The sequence below is a fragment of the Hyaena hyaena genome, unplaced genomic scaffold (genome assembly GCF_003009895.1).
Source record: "Hyaena hyaena isolate Hyena2069 unplaced genomic scaffold, ASM300989v1 scaffold_665, whole genome shotgun sequence".
In the NCBI taxonomy this organism is placed as follows: domain Eukaryota; kingdom Metazoa; phylum Chordata; class Mammalia; order Carnivora; family Hyaenidae; genus Hyaena; species Hyaena hyaena.
In genome coordinates, this window is record NW_024081300.1 from 1,004,043 (window position 1) to 1,027,348 (window position 23,306).

General features: G+C 42.8%; 1 long non-coding RNA gene across 2 annotated transcripts in view; it reads left to right on the forward strand.

Annotated features, from left to right (window-relative positions):
* The first annotated feature begins 216 nt into the window (after positions 1–216).
* LOC120220093 overlaps positions 217–23,306 on the forward strand; it is a 49,688-nt gene continuing 26,598 nt past the window's right edge. Inside the window, exon 1 of one of the 2 annotated variants that reach the window (XR_005525459.1) lies at positions 217–263. This is a non-coding gene — a long non-coding RNA (uncharacterized LOC120220093). Of the gene's footprint in view, positions 264–4,541; positions 4,682–23,306 lie in introns of those variants that run through there. The other variant, XR_005525460.1, reaches the window with a different exon arrangement.

The window sequence follows — 23,306 nt, forward strand, 5'->3', positions numbered from 1 at the left end:
GCGGCGGCGCCCGCGGCCGCCCGCTCCGACGCCTGAGCCGCGCCGCGCCGCCGCCGCCGCCGCCGCCGCCGCCGCGGGACCCGCGCTCCCCGCGCACCCCGCGCTCCCCGCACTGCCTGGGGGCGGCCGCGGCCGGCGCGTGTGGGGGCGAAGCCGGCGGGCGGCGGCGGCCCCAGCTGCAGCCCCGGCCCCCGCCGCCCCCCCTGCCGCCCCCGCCCGGCCCACGCCCAGAGGCCGCCCCGGAGGCCGCCGCCAGCCGCCAGGTGAGCTCGCCCGGGCGCCCGCCGGGGCTTCTGGGGGCTGCGGGCCGCGCGGCTCCCGGTCCCCGCGCCTTCCCGGGGAAGGGGACCACCGCCACCGCCTCCCCCTCCCCCTCGCCCCCCGCACCGCCGCATCCCGGCTGCCGCAGCTGGGGGTGGACTCGCTCCGCCGCGGGGTGGGGAGAGTGGCGGGGACGCCCGGAGCCGGCTGGCCCGGGAGGCGCAGGACTAGGGGCGCCGAGGGGACGCGGCGCGGGGGTCCCCGCGAAGTTGGCGCCCACACGCGCCCGGGGTCTCGAACGCGGGCACTTGCGCCGGGCGCGGCCGGCGAGCCCCAAAGGCCCCGGGTCCCAGGTCGCTCGGTTCCGGCCCTTGGGGCCGCCCCCTCCGCTCCCGGGCTCTGGCGGGTGCTCGCACAGGGGGAAAGAGAAACTTGGAGACCTCCGGGAGGAGTTGGCGGAGCGACCCGGGAGCGCCGTGCCCGCGGACCCCCCGGGGCGCCGGGAGCCCCTCGGTGACCTGGATGCGGTGCTTTATTTAATTTTCTCCTCGATTTTCAAAGAAATGTCTCTGTGATTGTCCGCACCTTAAGGGGAAGTTGAAAGTGAAGTTGGCGGGGGGCGGGGGGAGGTGCTGGTGCTTAAGGAGTACCGTTGCCTTGTGTGTAGAGTTACACATTTCCGGAGCACACTGTAGATCATATTGGCATCTCTTCCCAAAAGTCACTTTGATTCAACTTCGATGAGTTTCTCGTAAATGGCAACATTTAGGTGGGGAGGGGCTAGAGGAAACCAGAACCAGTACAGCTGATGTGCTCTCCAGCGGGGGAGAGTCAGCCAGAAGAAGCGTTTGTGAATTTTAACCCAGGTTTGGTATTTTCTTGAGCGTGAAGTTTTTTTCCAGTTATCCTGCGGCCCCCCCCCCCCCCAAAATACCCTGCCTCTTCACATCCGGGCTGAAGCAGTTTATGCGGGTTGGATTTGGTTGTTTTTGGTTCTTTGCGAAACTTGGGTGCATTTTCCCTGTTGTGTTTCAGTTCTTCCAAAGAGGAAGAGTCGTAAATGCAAATATGTGGCCGTGAAGTGGGTTTAATCCCTAGCTAGAGATCCGTATATGTAAAATTTTATTCACATATAGGAAGTCGAAACTCTAATAACGCTCTAAAACAGTGTTCTCAAGAATTAGCACCTATGCCTTTTGGCACAGTGGGGAAAAAAATTTCTTTGAGTGAAGATGCTGAGGTATATAACTTGACCTCCGTGAGGGTGGGAAGCCTCCCCCGTGGCGGTAAAATAATAGTGGCTTAAACGCTGTGTGTGCCTGGGCTGAATTAGGCCCTGTTCATTTTCTTGGTATTAGAAGGAGAGAAGATACTCTAACCAAAGGAAGACTTACTTTAAGTCTTAGGACTACACACTGTAAATTGAAAGTGTCCATTGATTATCTGTATATCCTGACTGCGTTTTGGTAAGGATCATTACTGTGTAAAAGATCATTGTCAAGGGGTGAAATGATGTTCCTTGTGAGCTGCTCGTTACTTCATCTTCTCAAATAATGATTTTGAAACAGTATCTAGTGATTTTAAAATAATCTTTAGTCTTGTTGATAGGAGAGTATCACTGCCCCCATGTAACTTAAATTTTCATGAGACCTTTTATCTGGTATTCACAGGTGGAGTTCTGGCCGAACACTTTTATAAGTTTGTTTGGTAACTTAAAAAAATATGTTGGACAGTGGGAGAAATTTTATAAAGCAGTAAGAACAAGAGAGATTTGAAAGACTTGAGAGTTTGACATATACCTAAAAATAAACATTTCTGAAAGTTCTTGACCCAAGTGGTTGAAACACATCAAAATTTGAGCCTTTATGAAACGTTTAAAGTCTCTTTGCCACCCACATAATATAACTTGCAAATACATTGACAGACATCGATGTGTTGAACATTTAAGAATTCTCTTAATTGACTTTCTTTTCATATCGTATAGTAAAAGGATATGCCTTAGTAAATTTTAGTAGTCTTTTTTCATATAATTATACCTTAATGTGTTCACAAATGTTAAAGTAGGAAAGACTCAAGCGCTAGGCCATATTGTTTCTTTTTTAAGGAAATCTTTGTAGGCAGAAAGAAGTAACAGATTCTAAGCTCTAACAAAACCGATTTGGACTTCGAATTTATATGACCTTAGATTTGGTGATTTTACTCAAGTCATTAGATTGCTAGTTTCTTGGAGAATATGGGAGTCTACTTGTGGGAGTTTGAGTGTTTATTTACTATTAGCCTTCTGAAATTATAAAAGATGATGAGAGAGCTGGCTATAAAGTCTTTACCCTGGTCCTGTGAAATGATGTAGGCATTTCTGCAGTATGTTTTTATTTTTTATTTTTTTATTTTTTTCAGTTTATTTATTTTTGAGAGAAAAAGAGCGACAGACAGAGCGTGAGCAGGGGAGGGCCAGAGAGAGAGGGACACACAGAATTGGAAGCAGGCTCCAGGCTCCGAGCTGTCAGCACAGAACCCGATGCGGGGCTCGAACTCACAAACCGTGAAATCATGACCTGGGCCGAAGTCAGACTCTTAACCAGCTAAGCCACCCAGACGCCCCTGCAGTATGTTTTTAGAACACGGGTTGTCGTGAGCTCTTTGGACCTCTAGGGATCCATGAATGGACTTCAAGAGATTCCAGAACTCCCTAGAGTTGTGACAAAACCTTTGCGTTACATGTGCCTTTCTAGGGAGAAGGTCTGTGGTTGTGTTATTAAAGAGGTCGAGGGCCCCAAAATGTTAAAGTTCTATGTTTTTATTAAATAAAATAGGAGTTAGAATAATTCTTAAAAGGAAAAAGGATGTAGATCTTTGTGCCCAGTGGTCTTAGAGGTACAAAAACACTTCCATTTTGTTACCACAGCAAAGCATTGCCTATTAGTTGATAAACCATACACACACATAAAGGGCTTGACATGCGAGTCCTGTGCATTGTGGCTGTTTTTATTTTTTTTAAGTTTATTTATTTTTGAGAGAGAGTGGGAGAGAGAGCACGTGCACATGTAAGTAGCAGATGGACTAGAGAGAGGAAGAGAGAGGAACCCCATGCAGGCTCTGCACTATCAGCACTGTCAGTGCAGAGCTCTTTGTGGGGCTTCAACTCATGAACCGTGAGATCGTGACCTGAACCGAATTCGAGAGTTGGATGCTTAACTGACTGAGCCCCCCCAGGCGTCTCTGTTTTTAAAAATTTAGACCAAGTAGATTGATGGTCAGTAAGCAGAGACTTGATCTTGACAACCAGCCCTTGGAGCAAATAGTTCACTCAGCTCCGCTTTCTTAATGCTGTCCAACAAATCTAAAATGTGACTGGGAGGTAATCGTTCTGAGAAAATGTGTTTGTGCCTTGGCAAGGCAGCAGAGCATGATGGGAAAAATAGTTTCTCAGTCAAACAGACTTAAGTTCGGATCTGGGTTCTTTCATTCAATGTAGCAAAGTGACCTCCCTGACCCTCCGGTTCCTCATCTGGAAAAGCCTATGCAGTAGAGGTGTAGGGAGGCTGGCGTGACGTTTCCTGTGTAAAGACTCTGAACCCCTCATTTGGTCCATACAAAGGACTTGGAAGCTAGACACAGAGAACAACTGATGAACACCTGAATGAACATGTATAAACATGGTATGTGGTCATGATCTGTATTATTTCTCAAAGTATGATGAAAATATTAACAAATTGAACATTTTTTTAAAAACTAGGTTTTCAGGGGCGCCTGGGTGGCTCAGTTGATTGGGCGTCCGACTTCGGCTCAGGTCATGATCTCACGGTTCGTGGGTTTGAGCCCCGTGTCGGGCTCTGTGCTGACAGCTAGCTCAGAGCCTGGAGACTGCTTCAGATTCTGTGTCTCCCTTTCTCTGACCCTCCCCTGCTCATGCTTTCTCTTTCTCTCTCTCTCTTAGAAATAAATAAAAAAGTTAAATTAAAAAAACATGAAAACCACTAGGTTTTCAAAAACGAGTTAGGGTTAAGTGGTCCTTATCTTATGGAGGTCTGGGGGCACATAGGGGAGGATGCTGGTGGTTGGTGAAGTGGAGGGCACAGTGCCAGGCAGAAAGAAACAGTGGCAGCCCACCAATATCATTGCTGTCTCCTTGTCTAAGATTCCACTTCACTTTTGCCCTTACTTTCAATTTAAATGGAAAATCTAAAGAACTGCACATGTTCTTTCTAGTCCCTTGCCTCTGAAAATGTTTGCCCCCCCCCCCCCCGCTTCTTGTGGGGACCCTCATAGGTACTCCGGGGACTCCATGAGTGGACGTTACACCTATAACTTTGGCTGTCTAATTCTGGCACCTTTAAAATGGCTCCACAACTGGCTACCTGCATTGACCTTTCTGAACAAGGAAAGGAGTCTGGAAGAACTGAATTATATTAGAAGACAGGTACGATTAAAATACTTAGAATGCTCAGAGCTATAAGAACGTACTTGCTTCCACTGTTTCTGTGGCCTTTTCCTTTCATTTATTCGTGGTGAGCCGGTTGCTTTCAAGCGAGGGTAGTGGTACGGACACAAGCTTTGACGGAGTTTGACTCCCATTTCCTAAGCTTTCTGGTATGTTCAGCTAGAGCCATCCAGCCTCTTTGAGTCAGGAGGTGGTTAACCATTAAATGAGATAATAAAAGCAAAAGGCTTTGCTCAGCCCTAGGCACCTAGTATAAATCTTAAAGGTCCTAGCCATCTTGTGGATGATTTCATTCTTTCAAAGGAAAAGCTAGTATGTTTTTTTCAAAATATCCCTATGTAAACCTTTAGGGGCCAATCTAATTCCAACCCCTAAAAGCCTTTCAAATCTTTGTGATTACCATGGACAGGTGCCCCTGCATCTATAGGACCTGTTAGACTGTTCTTAAGAGTGGGGTCGCATTCTCTGCTAGGCCGGCAGGTTATGTCTAAATCCTGGGTATTTCAGGGCTCAAACCAACAAGCATGCGCAGGCTTGGAGCTGTGATCTGTTCAAAACCGACATGGCCTAGAGTAGAGGTCAGCAAACTTTCTACAGAAGACAGGATAGTAAAATTTTCCAGTTTGTCACCCACCTCTCCTACCCCCATCCTCTCTGTCTGCTCAAGTCTATCAATGTATCTAGAAAGCAGAGACCTCGGCAATGGCCACCGCTGTGTTCAACCGAAAGTTTATGGACACTGACACTGAAATTTCATCTAATTTTTATGCGCCATGAAATACATTTTTATTTTCTTCAATCATTTAAAAACGTAAAAGCCATTATGGGCTTGTGGTGTATACAGACAGCAGGTAGATTTGACCCATAGGTCATAGACCTTGCCTAGAAGAATGTTAGACTTCTTAGTCCTATAGGTTTGTGGCATCATGAGGCTACCTCCTTGACCCCCACCCCCAGCCCTGCACACATTGTCTTGCTGTAAGTATTCCATGCTTTTGCTATGGCAGAATTATCTAAGGCCCCTGTCTCCCTCTATCAGGATTAAAATTCCATCAGGTTAGTTGTTTTCAGTTGCACTGTGTGGCTTTCCCTTCTTAGCACTGTATTACTATATCATGGGTAAATTTTATTTATTGCTAAAAATTTTCTCACCTTGCCCAGCTTTCCATAGGGCCTGATATTTGACCCCTGTCCTGTGTGTTGGCTTTGAAATGAATCAGTGCCTAAGGAGCTGTCGTTTGCTTCAGGTCTGTTGTCCTCTTGTCCTGACAGATGTAACTAATACTAGGCCATCAAACTGCTAACTAGACGCTCTTACCTTAAGGAAATCTCTGTTGGGACTCCCCCACCTCCTTTCTGTATGATGTTTGGTTAACTAAAGCACACAAAGTTTCCTCTTGTGCTCTAACCCCTAGAGAGGAGCTCCAGGATTGATGTGTACAGAGCACGTAGACATATATGTCTGTGTGTAATTTCATCCTGCCATCGCTGCAGCTCTGAGGGCTACTGCCTTTAGGTTCCCCTTTTCTCTCTCTTGACCCTTCTCTCCTGGTCATTGCATGGGATGTAGATTTGGTGACCTGGTCATTGCTGTAACTGATTTATTTTATAGTTTGCCTCCCTTTCTGCCTTTTAACATTCTCTACTAATTTGCTTGGTTTGCCCCAAGTATGTTTTTTTTGGAGTTTAACTTCTTAAAACAACAACAGCATGCTGAAAATAAAACCACCAGAAGTTATTGGGAAATTTAGAATTCCCCCCCTCCAAATGTAAACCTAATGTAATATTACAGTTATGCATCACAGATATGTAGAGAAAAGATGTAGCTCTTAAAATATTTTGCCATTTAATCTAGATAGCAGTAAAATATGTTATTACTCTTAAAATTTAAGAGTTTCCTTTTTTTAATTTTCAAAAAATGTTTATTTTTGAGGGAGAGACAGAATGCAAGCCGGTGGGGTAAGAGGCAGGGAGAGACGGAGACACAGAATCTAAAGTAGGTTTCAGGCTCTGAGCTGTCAGCACAGAGGCTGACGCGGGGCTCAAACTCACCAACTGTGAGATCATGACCTGAGCTGAAGTTAGATGCTTAACCGACTAAACCACCTAGATGCCCAAAGATTTCCTTTTTTTAAAAAGGCAAATTTGGTATTTATTTTCTAGATGACAGTTTGGGCAATATGCATTCAGAGTCATAAAATAAAATGGCAAGTCAACATCTAGAAATTTATCTTAAACCGTTGGTCAAATGTATACAGGTGTGTGTACCAAACTGCTCATTGCCCCATTTTTTAATAGTAGCAAAACACAGGGGGTGCCGGGGTGGCTCAGCAGGTTATGCATCTGACTTCGGCCCAGGTGATGATTTCTCGGTTCATGGGTTCGAGCCCCGTGTCGGGTTCTGTGCTGACAGCTCAACCTGCTTCAGATTTTGTGTCTCCCCTTCTCTCTGTCCCTCCCTGTTTGTGCTCACTGGTGCTTGCCCTCCCTCTCTCTCTCTCAAATAATAAACATTAAAACAAATTTAAAAAAATAATAGCAAAACATAGAGAGTAATCCAAATGCTTATGAAAGGACTGATTAAGTCTATCAGGACCTACCCATGCAGTGAAGTACTGTGCAGTCTTTAAAAGGGGTGATGCAGGGGGGCATCTGGCTGGCTCAGTCAGTTAGAGCATCTTGGGGTGAGTTTGAGCCCCACGTTGTGGGTAGAGATTACTTAAAAATAAAATCTTTAGAGAAAAAAGATGATATAATCCGGTATTCATTGACATGGAATGATGTTTAGGAAAAACGGTAGCATGAGACTATGTATTATGTGTGATTTTTTTTTTTTGTTATGATACATGATTTCTTAAGGTGGACAAAAGCTCTGTGTATAGAAACCTAAAAGAAAGTATCTGAAAGGAAATTCCCAAATAATTGGAATTTGTTATCTCTAGGTAGTAAGATTGTGGGTGTTTTTTTAAAAAAAATATTTTTCTCATGTAGCATTTGCTTTTATAATCAGGAAAAAATAATATAGCCACTGAAGAATAAATACAGCAATGAAAATACCTATTTGTGGCTAATTGAACTGTCTTGACTACTTCCCTTCATAGTTTGTGGTGTATTAGAAGTGAAATACGCTTTCTCATACACCTTAAAAATGTCTTCTAGTTTTTAAAAAAAATGCTTTCTATTTCACTAATAAGAATATTTTCCAGACTTTTCTAACAGGATGGAAAAAAAAGTCCATACAGGACTAAATAACAGTTTTTAAAAGAAACTTAAATGAAACACATTTACTTGATAGTATGTTGTGTCTCATTTCTTGTTGTGAAAGATTTTCCCCCTGTTGAAATTCCTGTAACATCATAGGGAATTTGTGTGTATAGAGGCAGTATAGCATAGTGTTTAAAACCTGACCTCCACCTACTTACTGTCTGTGTTACTTTTATCCGTTTAGGGCCTCAGTCTCCTCATTTGTGAGATGTTGGCCATACAGGGGTGCCTGGCTGGCTTCATCAGTAGAGCACACATGCAACTCTTTTTTTTTTAAACTTTTTTTTTTTTTTTTTTTTTATTTATTTCGAGAGAGAGAGAGAGAGACAGCGTGAGCAGGGGAGGGTCAGAGAGAGAGGGAGACACAGACTGTGAAACAGGCTCCAGACTCCGAGCTGGCAGTCAGCACAGAGCCCGACGCGGGGCTCAAACCCACGAACCGCGAGATCATGACCCATGCGAAAGTCGGACGCCCAACCAACTAAGCCACCCAGGCGCCCCGCAACTCTTGATCTCAGGGTCGTGAGTTCAACCCCCATTGGATGTAGACCTTACGAAATGAATGAAAATGCCGGCAATACCATGCTAAATTGTTGTGAAGATTGAACGCAGCAAGTGCTTAGCAGAGTGCCAGATACTTAGCAGTCATTAAGGAGGAAGAAGTGGTGAGACAGGTAAGGGCACATAGTAATGATAGTAACGATAATGATAGTATTGATGATGATACTGATGTTTGCTGCTAATATTTCCCTCCTTCTAGAGACTGGCTCGCGTGAGAGCAGAGCCTTGTTCGCCACATTCACCAGCCTAAACCCTCCAACCAGACCGGGTACTTGACCAAGACAGGAGTGTGACCTAGGTTCACCTAGTCATCAGTCATGTTCCCTTTACCATGCTGTCTCTGTCCACTATCAAAAAGTGTTCAGGGGCTAACAACTCACTAGCTTAGAGGTGGTACTCCATAAATATTTGTTGAATGGATAGTGACCTAAAGTAAGCATTTTCTTCCTGTTGACAATGCATGGTGAACTTTTAAAAGAAGGTTTTGGTCATTAAAATATATAAAAAGGAGGGGTGCCTGAGTGGCTTAGTTAGTTGAGTGTTGTACTTGACTCAGGTCATGATCTCATGGATCACGAGTTGGAGCCCCACATCAGGCTTTGCACTGACAGCGCAGAACCTGCTTTTGATTCTCCGTCTCTCCCCTTCTCTCCCCCTCTATTCCCCCTCTCCCCTGCTCATGTCCCCCCCCAAAAATAAACATTAAAATAATAATAAAGTATATAGAAGAAAATGCCAGGCGCAAAAAGTGTTAAAAGGGAGAATCTGTTTTGATTTCTGTCATTTGAATGAATCACAGGAATTTTGTTTCATTTTTTTCTCTTAGCCAGTTACTTCATTTTTAGCTCAACTATGTTTGCACCTGCATCCTTGTGGTGTAACTGTGATAATTTTAGAAAATTTTCACTTAAGTTATTTTGGTTTGGGGGTATGTTTTACTTTCCACCCTAAACCCCCAAGTTCTGAGATATATTTCAGTGTTTCTATGAAATTAGAAACATTGACCAGGCGATGAAGAATGAGAAGTACAACCACATCTGGCTGTGACCTACTTATTTGCAAAGATTGGGGCTTTGGGTTTGTTTGTAGGAAATTTTAGGAAATGAGTGGAATAAAAAAGTGTAGAAATACGATAATCCACAAAGTATACCGTTCAGTTATGTATTGTAGAGTAAGAAGAATCCACTCCAAAACTTTGTGGCTTAAAATCATGACCATTTACACAAAATTAGGGCAGGGCAGTTCTGCTGCTGCTCTTGTTGGGCCTGAGGTAGCGTGTGTGGCTGCTGCCACCTGAAGGACCCAGTCAGAGCTGGCAGGTCTAGGCATCCGGCTGGGACAGCGCATCTGACCCCCACACGATGTCCTCTTCTAGCAGCTAAGACCAGATTCCCTCACGTGGAGATGTTAGGTTTCAAGAAGGGGAGAGCTTCTTGAGGCCTGGGCTTAGAAGTCACACAGGATCGCTCTGCCACTTTCTGTTGATCGAGGAGAGCCACGAGCCCAATCCGGATTCAAGGGTTGGAAGTAGGCACCACCTTTTGATGGGAGATGCTGCAGAGTACACATCACAGGCCGTGCGGACTGCAGGAGAGGGGCCGTGGTATTGCTGTGGCCATCTTCTTGAACAGGATGCCTCGAACAGGATTTTTTTTTTGTATATTAACCCTTGTTTGCCATGACTGAAGAACTCTGCTGTGAGGCACAGTGTTAGTAAGTGCTTTCCTGTGTTATTTTCTTAGCATAACAGCCCTATGAGATGGTTACTGTTATTACTCCCATTTTAAACTGGAGATAAGTGAGCCTTAGGGAAGTTAGGTAACTTGCCCTAGATCTTTTAGAAGTTAGAGGCAGATCCTGAAAGTTAAGGAAAGTTTTCCCCCATACCACTGCTTCTTAAATCCATTGCTGAAGGAACTTTCCTGGAAGAGAGAGAGAGGGAGGAGGAGGTGGGGAGGAAGCATATCTTTAAAAATCTCAAGGGGCATCTGGGTGCCTCAGTCCGTTAAGCATCCAACTTTGGCTCAGGTCATGATCTCACAGTTGGTGAGTTCGAGCCCTGCATTGGGCTTTGTACTGACAGCTCAGAGCCTGGAGCCCGCTTTAGATTCCGTGTCTCCCTTTCTGCCCCTCTCCCGCTCGCACTGTCTCTCTCTCAAAACTAATAGATAGTCGGGGCACCTGGGTGGCTCAGTCAGTTAAGCATCTGACTTCGGCTCAGGTCATGATCTCACGGTTCGTGGGTTCGAGCCCAGCATAGGGCTCTGTGCTGACAGCTAGCTCAGAGCCTGGAGCCTGCTTCAGATTCTGTGTCTCCCTCTCTCTCTGACCCTCTCCTGCTCACACTGTCTCTCTCTCTCTCTCTCTCTCTCTCCCCCTCAGCAATAAATAAAATATATATAAAAAATAATAATAAATAGTCATTAAAAAAGAAAAATCTCAAAAGAAAAATCCAGTATCTTAAAATTTTATATGAATTCTGTAATCTACTCCATGATAACATCCCTTTGTTTTTATAAAACTAATAGTTTAAAATTACTTGTCAAGTAATCTTTGAGAAAATAGATTCTCCTAGACTGAAAATCATGGCTGATCAGCTGAAGGTCTTTGGTTGTAAGTAGTAGAAACAAAATCGTGATACTACAAGCAAAAAAGGTTATTCGAAGGGTGTGGTGTAGCTCCCCTAATTGACAGTAGAGCGCAAGAACCTACAGACCTCAGTGCACAGTCTTCTCAGGATGTTGGACTTATTAACGTCCCCAGCTCTTTTTAACTACATTCTCTACGGAGAGTGTACCTCTTAGCATCAGACTGGATCCTGGAAGGTGCCTTGGTTCTTGCTTCCCCAAGAAAATACCTGCTGGGGCTGGGCAGTGGCGGAGAGAGTTACAGGGGAGTGAATGCAAAGCTGTAAAACCAACAGATGTCCACTATCTGAACATTTGTACAAGCTGCTTTGTGCAATATTTTTAAAAAGTGGTTTTTGGTTTTTATTTAAATATTCTTGAGAGAGACAGAGTGTAAGCAGGGGAGAAACAGAGAGGGAGACACAGAATCTGAAGCAGGCCCCAGGCTCTGAGCTGTCAGCACAGAGCCCGATGCAGGGCTCGAACCCACAAACTGCGAGATCATGACCCGAGCTGAACTCAGACACTGAACTGACTGAGCCACCCAGGCACCCCTGCTTAGTGCATTACTAAACACATTTACTATTTGCAACCCCTTCATGACCCCTGGTTCACCCCTTTCCCTCCCAACCCCACATGTGACTAAAGGTTCTTAAACCCCAGTTTGGGAAGCACTTCTGTAACTTTTCGCCATCTATCTCCATTTCCGCTAGTAATAAATGCTTACCATTCTAAGAGCAATAACATATTTATCCATTTTTTTACATAGTAATCTTTTCTATCATTTCCCTGATTTTTAAAAGAAAATCATATGAACTGTAATTTAACCATTTCTTGGTTACAGGGTTCTTGTTAGGAACATTTTTGCCTAGTGAGTAGTGATCCCCTTAGGATATGGCTAAGTATAATTATTGGCCCCTGCACTGAATGTTCCCCACATTGCCCTGCTTTTCTTTTTCGGTCTTCTCCAGGTGTCTAGTGGCTGTCATTGTAACCCTGCTACTACTTAAAAATAAACATTTTATTTTATTATTTTTTTATTATTTAAACTTTCTCTTTAATGTTTTATTTAGTCTTGAGAGAGCACAAGCAGGGGAGGGGCAGATAGAGAGGGAGGGGACCTGAGGCGGGCTCTGCATTGACAGCAGCTAGCCTGAGGTGGGGCTTGTACTCAGGAATCACAAGATCATGACCTGAGCACAAGATCATGACCTGAGCTGAAGTCAGATGCTCAACCGACTCAGCCCGCCAGGTGCCCCACAAATGAACATTTTAGACCATACGGTTTATGGGCTGAAGGAACAGCCTACATTTATATAGCCCTTAGCGTAGAAGTTAAGCTGTGTTTCTAGCAGTAAAATGTGCAAATGCAGTGTGATTTTTATTCAGAGCATCTTCACGAATATGCTCCTATTTTGTTTAATAAACATTTGAAGTCAGAGAAAAGCATATTTTCCCTATTTTTCACCTAAGCATATGGTTTAGAAAAGGTAGGCAATTTCCCCTGCAACATAGGACCGTTGGCAGGAAAACCAAGCTGTGACTACCCAGGTAAACAGTGGTTTACCAAGTGCAGAAGCCTCTCTCACGTTTCTCAAGTTTCGGGGCTAAGTCGGAGGTGGGTGAATAGATGTTTGGCCTTTATTACTGTGGGGACATGGGTGTGTAATGGAAGTGTCTAGTAGTTAGTTCCCTTCTTGCCTTGGAGGACCAGTGTGTTTGATTTCCCCACAGCCGGTCCGGTGAGAAGCCGAGGTGTCCCACCTCTTCTTGCCACAGTTAGATTAGCTGGTTTTGACTACCTCGTGGAGCCCTTTAGTCTGGCCTTCTTTGCTTCGCCACAGCGTAATCACCACCTTGTGGTGCAGTCGCTTGTCTTCCCAACCCCTGGACTCTTCTTTTAAATGGCCTGCTCTGTCTTCTGCTGTTCAGGCCCACCGCTAGCTACTTCGAGCAGTCTTGGGAGGAGCACTTGACACTTTTGTTTCACTAGGGTCTCTAAGCAGAGTTCTGTTAACAATAACACTATGTTAGGCCCCTTTCCCCGGCTTGTAAAGTTTCCCTGTAGTCTGCACCATAACGTGAGCCTAGTGGTAATATGGGGGTTCTTACTTGGCCAGAGCTTTCTGCAGATAGAGACATCTTAAGACTGTTTGCGTAGCTTCTAGAACCTTGTCCTAACATTTAACACTAGTTTTTAAATTGTCTTTTCCTAATTTGTTTCAGGTGCTGATTTCTACAGCTTCTAAATATGTTAACACTTCACACTAGTCAAAAACTGCCTTTCTTCTCTCTTGCGTTTTCTAGTTTGCCTCATTTTTTGCAGGTATTTTGAACCTTTAGAATCCTTGAATTTCATCCTGAAAAGAGTGTTCACAAAGTTCTTCATTGAAAAATGCATACATTTCATCTCTTTATGATTTGTTCACTGCTGTTTTTAAGTTTTACTGTTCTTTAAAAACACAAAGATGTTTTTAGTATTTTGGAACATAGCTCTTCTTAGCTACTTTAAAAGGAGATATTTAAGACTCCATTTGCTACTGCCTCCACTACCCATCCTGTTGATTATTATTGTTTTGGTAGTTATAACTATAAATCATTTGGAAATCGAAGTTAGAAAAGAGACCATTTGCCATTACGTTAGGACAGTTTAAAAGGAATCACTTGTTCAAATTTACTAGCTTCCTGAAGCTAGTAAAAATGTTTATGGTTTTCAAGATTCTGTGTGAATATATTTCATCACTACAAGACAGTGTGAGTAACAAGTGTTTAGTTATTATAGATTAGGAGAACAGTAGCTCTTGGAAAAGATCGTCTTCCAGTTTTCTGTTTAGAACGGTGACGGAGCTAAACTGAAAAATCAGTCGTCAGAGTAAATAGCAGGCATGATGTGATAGGACCCAGGTTTCTTAGTGTGCCTGTTGCCTAAGCTAACAGCCAGCAATGATTAGCTTTCCTTTCCAGAGATCTGGTATCAAGTATTAATCAGCTGTAGACTGGAAAGTTTTTATTGGCGAGCATTTGTAGTGGAAGAAACGCCAGTCTGTTTTTTATCTGTAGTCTTTTAACCATATAACTGCATATGCTGTTATCTTTGTGGTGTTCTTACAGAGAAACAGTTCTTTTTTCTTAAATCTGTATTAGTACATTAGAGTATGAAAAGAGCCTAAATGAACTCAGTTAAGATTCTGATAGGTCCTGGATAAAAATTAAATGCTAAATCCAATTTATTATTTTATTTTATTGAGAGAGAGGGAGCACGAGATGGGGAGACGAGTATAGGGGGAGAGAGAACCCTAAGCAGGCTCCACCCTCAGTGCAGAGCCTCACCTGGGGCTCAACCCCACAAGCCTGGGATCATGACCTGAGTTGAAATTAAGAATGGGACAGTCAACTAACTGAGCCACCCAGGCACTCCTGGTTTCTTACTTTAAAACAAAAGTTCTAAAGCGTACTATTGAAAATCCCAAAGTACACAAAAACTAAACAATATAATTTTGATTTTGAATTTTAAGAATTCCATAAAAAAATTACACAAATCTGGTTCTTTGGGAAACTGAAATTTCTGAATGCTTGCAGGGTTTTTGTTGAATAACTTTTTCCTGATTGCAAAAATCAAGTGTTTGAGTTGTTAAACCCTCTCTTAGAACAGCCAAGAAAAAATAGGTATTTGTAGAAAAATTAGAAAATTTCACAAAGACACAGAAGGAAGTAACAGTTACTCATACTTCCACTACCCAAAGATACCACTATTAATATTTGATGTAGATCGACCCAGCTGGTTATAGAGTTCCCCAACTAAATATCCTTTGGAATGAATGCTTATAAGTAAGGGTAATGGGTAATAGAAATGGATATGTAGTATGTAGTGTGAACTAAGTTCTGTTAGTCTAAATGCCTGTCAGGTGTTGCCCAAGGCAGAAGAAAAGGGCTTCTCCCCTCTATCCTAGGGTGGGAGAAAAGAGCCATCTTGCCCTTTGGCTAGTCTTGACTAGCCTTGACTAGCCTTGGCTGAAGTGAGGCAAGGCATCTTCTGCAGACTGCAGTAGGTCTGCCTGTTTCTTTATCTTAGCAACTCTTTTATGTTAACTCTGAATGTCTACTGGTTGCAGAGGGAGACATTTGGAGTTCTTGGTGGAGTAGCTTGTTGAATAAGCCACATCAATTCTTATCAGCCCCCCAGAAGAATTCTTTAAATCAACTCTCGTTCAAAAGAATGTCCCAATATTGAGAAATATAGTCGTCTTCAGGTTATTTGTACTAAGTGAAAACAACGTAGAGTGTTTAGACATTCCCAGGTGAGGGACATCTGTGTGGCTCACTCTGTTAAGCATCCTACTCTTGATTTCAGCTCAGGTCATGATCTCACAGTTTTTGAGTTCTAGCCCTGCATCGGGCTCTGTGCTGACAGAGTGGAGCCTTTTTGGGATTCTCCCTCTCTCTCTGCCCCGACCCTGCTCGCACTCTTCTCTCTCTCTCTCCTTCAAAATAAAGAAACTTAAAAAAAAATAATTGTTTAGACACTCCCAGGTGATTTCAGTTAACATCTAACCTCAAATCCCTTTTCCCTTGATAAAAGAAAAATCCGAAGGAGCTCAGAGCAGATTATGGTCTAAGCATATGCCAGTCCTCTCCTGTGGAAAAGAAAAGTGCTAATCTGGTCAGGTCTGTTAAAGAGACAGGCAAGGCTAAACACTCAGAATTTTCTCATCTTGCTCATCTTTTGCCTTAGTTGGAGAAGAAAGACTTATCCTGGGATGAAAGAGCCAAAGAAGGAAAGATCATGGGCAGGTGGCTAGTAATACAAGACGGTTGGCTCTCTTTCTGTGTGCTGTGGCCTGGTGGTAAGCAGATCCGCAGGTCTGAGAAACCAGGAAAGTGCAGTGACACACAGAACAGCTTCCCCAGGCAGTGATACAGAGTCTTGGTGTTCTGTGTGAAAATGCAATGCTGACTTTGATTCCAAGCCCTTAGTGAGAGGAAACCCAGGGAGAAGTAGGAGGAAGTAGCTTCTCTTTGTAAATGTTTTATTCTTGACATGTAACAGGCTCCTGCCTAGAGAATTGTGTTGGGCTCTCCATTCTGCCAGCTGTCTTTCAGGAGCACCCTCCAGTGTTCTCTTGTACCGACCTGTTTAAAAGGTGTCATTTCTGCTGGAGCATTGTAAGAGCTTACAAGCAAGGCTCGGTGTGAAGGCATTGCTTTGGGAGATTGAATAACCATTGTGATGATAACTGTGCTATGCTAAGGAGGGAGATTTCTGGTTTTACAAGTCTATAGTTTGAATTCCTAGGTCTGGCAGGAAATGGAGCCCATTCAGATGGTTCTGGAGACTAATGAAAGGACTATTTTCAGAGGAATGTTAAGGGTGACGTGCGGTTCCTATCACCCAGGAACTAATAGCAATGGAACGCCATTATCACTATTATGTCCAAAGGAGCAAAGAGAAGAGATAGCTTTACTGAAGTCCAGTGAGAGACCTGGAGCCACAGAGGTGGGGTGCCGGGGGCTGTCTGGCAGGAGCCGTAGCCCTGGCTTGAATCTGCAGCCCAGAGCAGAGAGGGAATAAGGAAGCAATGCTCCCCTCCTCCACTTCCTTTCCTCCCTCTTCCATCTTCTTCCAGTGTCTTCTATTGGCCAAACTCTTCTGGAGGCCTGCCTGCATTAACCCAATGATGCTACCCATAGATGTCAAAGTCTTTGATGCATAGAGCAGGGCCAGAGTGGTGGCCGGTCAAGAGGGCCATCAAATGGAGAGTTACTAGCACACCCTAGCCATAGTCATAGTTGTGCTTTCATCTTGTTTGCTCACCATTCTCCCCTCCTGAAATCCCCATATAAACCATAAAGCATACGAGCTATTGATTATGACTCTGTTCTTTTAATAGAGTCCAAGCAGTTACCCACCCTTATCAGAGTAATTACATATTCAAAGAAATAATCTGAACAATTCTGAGAAGAATTGGAAAATCACTGAAAGACCTTCTGTTGGGACATTTTGTTTTTGGTTAAAATTAAACCAAGACTAAAAAAAAATAATGCATGTGAACTGTACAAGTGATTTATCCTAAAATACAAAAATTGCACTTTTAATCACACATTGCTGAAATGGGTTTTTATTAACGTTAAGCTGCACTGGTACCTGGCTGGCTCACTCGGTAGAGCGTGTAACTCTTGATCTTGGGGTTGTGAGTTCAAGCCCCCATTGGGTGTAGAGTTTACTTAAAATATTTTTTAAAATAATTCTTTTGACTTTATTTTAAGAGAGAGCAAGAGAGCAAGCAAGCGCAGGAGCAGGGGAGGGACAGAGAGAGAGGAGAGAGAGAAAAACCTCAAGCAGGCCCTGAGCTGCCAGCAAGGAGGCTGATGTGGGACTCAAAGCTATGAACCGTGAGACCATGACCTGAGTTGAAAGCAAGAGTGGGTTGCTTAAATGATTGAGCCACTAGGCGCCCTTAAAAATAAAATCTTAAAAACAAGCTGCAAAAGAAAAGGGGAACTTTTTTTTGTCCTTGCATATTATGCCTTCTGATCTATTTAACTAACGTAGATGAATTGGCAACAAGATTCTTACTCAGCTGATTTAGAAATAGAAGAAGGATTTTAAGCTACTAAAAGAGGGTCTGTTTCCATCCATGACTTTATTGAGCACTTGGCTTTGAGAGATGAAAAGATAAATAAGATACTTACTTTGCTTTCCAGAACTTAGACCAAACAGTGAAAAGAGATCCACACTCGACTATAGTAATCAGTGATAGGTCCTTTAATAGAAGCATCAGCTGTGGGATTAATGAGGGAGAAGCGGTTGAGTCCGTCCTTACCAGAGATTCTTTCCTATGGCTCACAAATATGTATCAAAAGTTTACACCTTCTATGTTTTAAAAATAGAGGTGATAAAAAGATACCACAAGGCCCTGAGCTCAAGAAGCTGGAATCAGAGTGAGTGTTTTAATTCTGTTTCATCACAGGCAGCCAGTCTTTTGGTGGTTTCCCATTGCTTCAAGGATGGATGGCATTCAAAACCCTTACCATGTCCCTTGGTAGTCCCCTTGATCTGGCCCCACCTATATCTCTAGCCTCAGGTGCTCTGGCCTTTGAGTTCTTCAGATACACCATACTTACTACGGTCTTTTGGTCTTTTCCCTTGAGATTCCCTTTGCCTCCCTTGCCTGCTCCACCCTCATCTAAGAATGTCTCTTCTGCCTCCTGGTCCTACTTTAAATGCTGCCTCTTTACCAAAGTCTTACCTGACCTTCCAGACAACATTCAGGAATCTTATTACTTGTTCTAAAACCCGTAGGTAAGCAGGCACTTTGCTCTTCTTCCTCAAGCACTTTTAAATTTATGAGTGTAAATGTTTGATGGCTGTCTTCATTACCAGAATGTACTTTGAGAGCTGGGTACTTGTCTGTTGCACAGCTGTGCCTTCAGTTTAATAGTGGTGCTCAAGAAAGGATTGTAGGAAGATGGGAAACGAATTGGCCTGAAGCCTAGACCCCTTCCACTCACCAACTCTGTGATATGAGGGATCTTGCTGACTGAGAATTAATTTCCTATCTGTAGTATGGCACTAGGTATGTGCTATGCTCTGTGTTTGTGTTAGCCTCTCTGATTAAACTTTATCAGAGATGAAACGACTTGGTTAAGATCACCATTTGTAAATAGAAAACAGGATTTAAATCCTGATCTGTTTAATTACAAAACCTGATTGCTCTTGTCCACACCTTTATGTGATTGTCCTGGAGGGTAAAACCTGTAGGGAAGAAGGTCTTTGATAACAGGGTGGTGTGGAGCTCATTCTGGGGATATTGACATTCATGAAGAAGTGGGCTTAAACTGGTTTTAGGGAGTCAAGAGTATAGGATTAACTCCATTTAGATGAAGGGGTAGCGACTCCTAAACTGAGTCCTCAAGAAGTTAGCTGGGTCCAGGAGCACCTGGGTAGCTCAGCCGGTTGCGCATCCGACTGTTGGTTTTGGCTCAGGCCATGATCTCAGGGTTTGTGGGGACCAAACCCCCTATCCGGCTAACAGGTGAAGCCTGCTTGGGATTCTTTCCCTCACTCTCTCTCTGCCCCTCCCTCACTTGGGAGTGCTCTCTCTGTCTCTCTCAAAATAAATAAACATTAAAGAAAAAAAGCTTAGCTCAATCCAGACGCAGAAGGTAGTACAAATGTCCCAAGGCAAGAATTGGGGTTAGAGAGGGAGGAGCCTTGCGGGCTAGGCCAGGGGGTTGCTACTTTCTGCAAATGCTGTAGGGAGACATTGATGAGTTTTATTTACTGAAAATATTTTGGAAGTGGGAAGTCCCACTTGGAGTCCCCTTTGGGGACCAAAGTATCTATGGCTCTTCTCCCCCGGTTGGCATGTCTGTAACAAAGGAAGCATTTTAGCTGATTCTTTCATCCACCTTAACCCCCAGCACAGGGTGTTTGAAAAGGAATTAGCAGCCAGCATGAGGTAAGCAATGGATGTTTATGTTTAGTTGTTTTGTAGAATTCTGTTGTTTGTTGTTTTTTCTGTGAAGGGTAGATTGCCTGGCAACCTGACACAAGTTACTTTTCCTCTATAGCCTCAGTTTCTCATTTGGAAATTAGGAGTAATTAAAATGTCTACCTCATGTGCACCATCCACACAGTGCCAGGCACCACAATAAACTTTCAGGTGACTTTAGCTGATATTGATGTTAATGCATATTTCCCTTCCATCCTGGCCCATGCCTCTTGAGTGAATGTGTCTTATTTATCAAACACAGGTTGACTGGGACATAGGAACAGACATTTTTTTTTTTTTTAAAAGATCATGATTTTAGTGTTTACAAAGATAATAAAATTGTCACACACACACACACACACACACACACACACACAGTGAATCAGTCACCTTACTGGGGTGATCCTAGTGTTTCCTGGATATGTTTATGATGAAATGCAAAATGTGAACATGAACTAATACTTACAGAACCCATTGCCTATGCCAGGCCTGTGCTTTCCATTCATGATCCATGGGAAGTAGGTTTGATTATATCTGTTTTACAGATAAGGAAGTTATGATCTTTCTAAGGTGTTGATAACAACATTATAAGTAGACCTTCAGCCATGTGCTTCTCCAAACCATTCTGTACCTTTAACATTGTAAAGTCCTGACTTATCTCCCAACAACTTCAGCAGCTCTGCTGGGAGGTAAACATGGGAACAGGGCTCTTAATTGTTTGTCTAATCTATTGGATTAATTGGAAGCACCAGTCATAATGTGCTGCCTAGTACAGAGTAGAGGCTCAAGAAATGTTTACTGGATATAAATCGTAGATGAGTGAGAAAAAGATGACCGTAGTAGGGGCTGGCCCCAGCCTGTTTTCTACTAAAAAACCAAAACACCAAAAAACAAATTTGAGGTCACCGAAGATTTTATTAGCATAGCCTGTTTACACAGACAAATGGTTGGAATCTGAGGTGGCGAATTTTCCTATGTGTGTTGCAGAGACTAACTCCAGTCTGTCAGTTGAGTTGTCTATAGAAGTGTGTTTGCTCCCCACTAGGTGCTCCCGCTGCCGAAGAAGAAGCTCCCGGCTCTGCCCTTGTGTTGGGCTGATCAGTTTTGTTTCAAAGAAGAAAAACTGTATAACATTAAAATAAACAAACCGTGTACAGGAAGATGTAGCTGCTGTCATAACTCCATCACTGAGTTATTTCAAAGCCGGATCCAACTGATATTTGCATTTTCCTTTAGCTCAGGTAATTAAGAGGTGACATACTATTTAATGTTAATGAGGGGATAAAGGAGAAGACCTTTTTGGGTAGAACAAGCATGCTGCATTTAAATCTCGATTTCCTCTGCCTCCCCCTTAACAACAGAGAAAAAAAATTTTTTTTTGGAGGAACTTCATTATGATAAGGCATTTATTGGCCACATCAAACCTGAAAGGTGGCCAGTCAGATGGTAGTTTGATTACTAAGCATCCTCCTCATGATTTACCATATTATACCACAAAATGAAGATACATAAAGGATAATTTGTTGATTTGCTATAGAAGTAGTTTATGTAGAAATTTTAAAGTGTCAAACATTAAAAGACTGTGATAAGACCCAGTTGCCCAGGCCTTGGTTTCTAAATCCATTCTCCAGTAAAAGGAACCAGACATGACTTAATTCCATGGCTGAGGCAGGGAATAAACACGATGAGCCTGGAGCATCTTCTGATGCCAGAAAGCAAGAAAGTGCTAAAACAAAACACACCAACTAAAAACAAAAACACACCACACAACACACCATGATGGGATGTGTCAAAGGAACACAGGAACCTGAAAGAGCTCCCAGTGGGTCAAAGCTGGGGCAATTTAAACAAGTAAGTAATATAATTTTAAAGTATGACCCAAAATGTAAAATAAATGCAAATGAAATGTCCAATATACATATAATATATAACACAATGATGCTAATAAATATATAAATATGTAAAAATAAAATGTTAACATAAAAGGAATATCTGTGTGTCCATACTGATGTAAATAAATGATTGGATAAGTAAGCAAATGGGAAAGAATAGATAAATCTTCCATGTAGAAGAATTCCAAATGATTTCTGCCAATAATCTCTTAAAAGAAGGTGAAATACAACTGTCCATCCCTTAAATGTGGTCTGTGGTTAGTGACATCCTTCTAAAGAGAATAGTATGGAAAGGGGGGGAAACCTTTACAGTGGAGAAACCTGACAGACACTACTTCAGCCAGATGATCAAGTTAACAGGAACAATGGTAAACATACACTTCATGTGATGTAATGAGAATGGCACTTTACTGTGGTCTTCCTCCCCGAATCTCGTAATCCCAGGATAATCGTGAGAAAGCCATTGGACGGTCGTGACTTAAAATATGTAGCTAGTATTCCCCAGAACTGCTGTCAAGATCATCAGTAAAGGAGGCTGAGAAACTGCCAGTGTTGAAGAGGAGTAAAGAGATATGACAACGAAGTGTAATGTGATACCCTGGATGGGATTCTGGAGCAGAAAGTGGACATTAGGCAAAAACTAAGGGAATCTGAATAAAATGTGGCCTTACATTAAGAATAGTATGTCAATATTGGTTCATTAGTTGCAGCAAATGTAGCATGCTAATGGGAAAGGTTAACAATTGGGGAAACGGTATAGAACATGAAGGAACTCTATATAGTCTTTACACCCTCTTAGTAAACTTAACATCATTCTAAAATTAAAAGCTTATTTTTACCAAAAGACAGTGACAAGGACAAGAGTCTGTAGTTCAAGTTTAATTTTCATCACGCTGGGAGCCCGAAACAAGTAAAAGCCGTTGGTGTTCTGGGCTGATTATGGTGTAAAGTGGGGCGACTCTTCTTTGCTGTCATCTTGTAAAGCCATGACAGTTTGTTTGCAGAATCAGAGAATGCAGGATTTGTAAATGTTCTCCTGTGGAATTTCCTACTGGCATGACTTTTTCCCGCCTTTGCTTCTGCCCGGTAGCCATCTCTTGAGTGGCATTTGCTGTCCTAGTTAATCAGAGGGTAGGAGAAATGAAAAACTCTCCTCTTCCCCCTCCTATGAAGTTTCAATGGGCACTGGAAATGTAGGTCAAATTGCATCACTGTAGAAAGGAGCGAACAGGAAGGTATTTATGAAGTGCTGCCAACCTCTCTTTAGATTCCGAGTTATGACGAGCCAGTGCTGAGCCGGCTTAGGTGCGAGATACATGGAATCAGGGAGTCATGGTTTTGATGTTGTCCCAGAATGTTACGTTTAATCAGTGATAAAAAGATTTCTGTCTAAAGCTCTAGTGAGAATGACTTACACTGGCTGTGTTTAATTTGCATCTCCCCACCTTCCAGAATTCTTTTTGTCTCTTATTTATTATTTGTACATGGCAGCAATTTATATTAATTTAGCCAGAGAGATGTTTCAATTGTAGAAACTATTGCCATATGTACATTAAAAAAAAACTCTTGTTTGGTAATCATATAAGTTCAATAATGTATTTTGCAAATTACACATAATCATATGCACACTGGGATCTTCATTAGTATACAGAAATCACAAAATAGGTTTTTTATTTTTAAGGTTTCAGGTATGCTGTTCCATGACTTTCTACCTTTTTGTTTTCTTTTTCAAAAAAATGTTTTTTATGTTTATTTTTGAGAGAGAGGC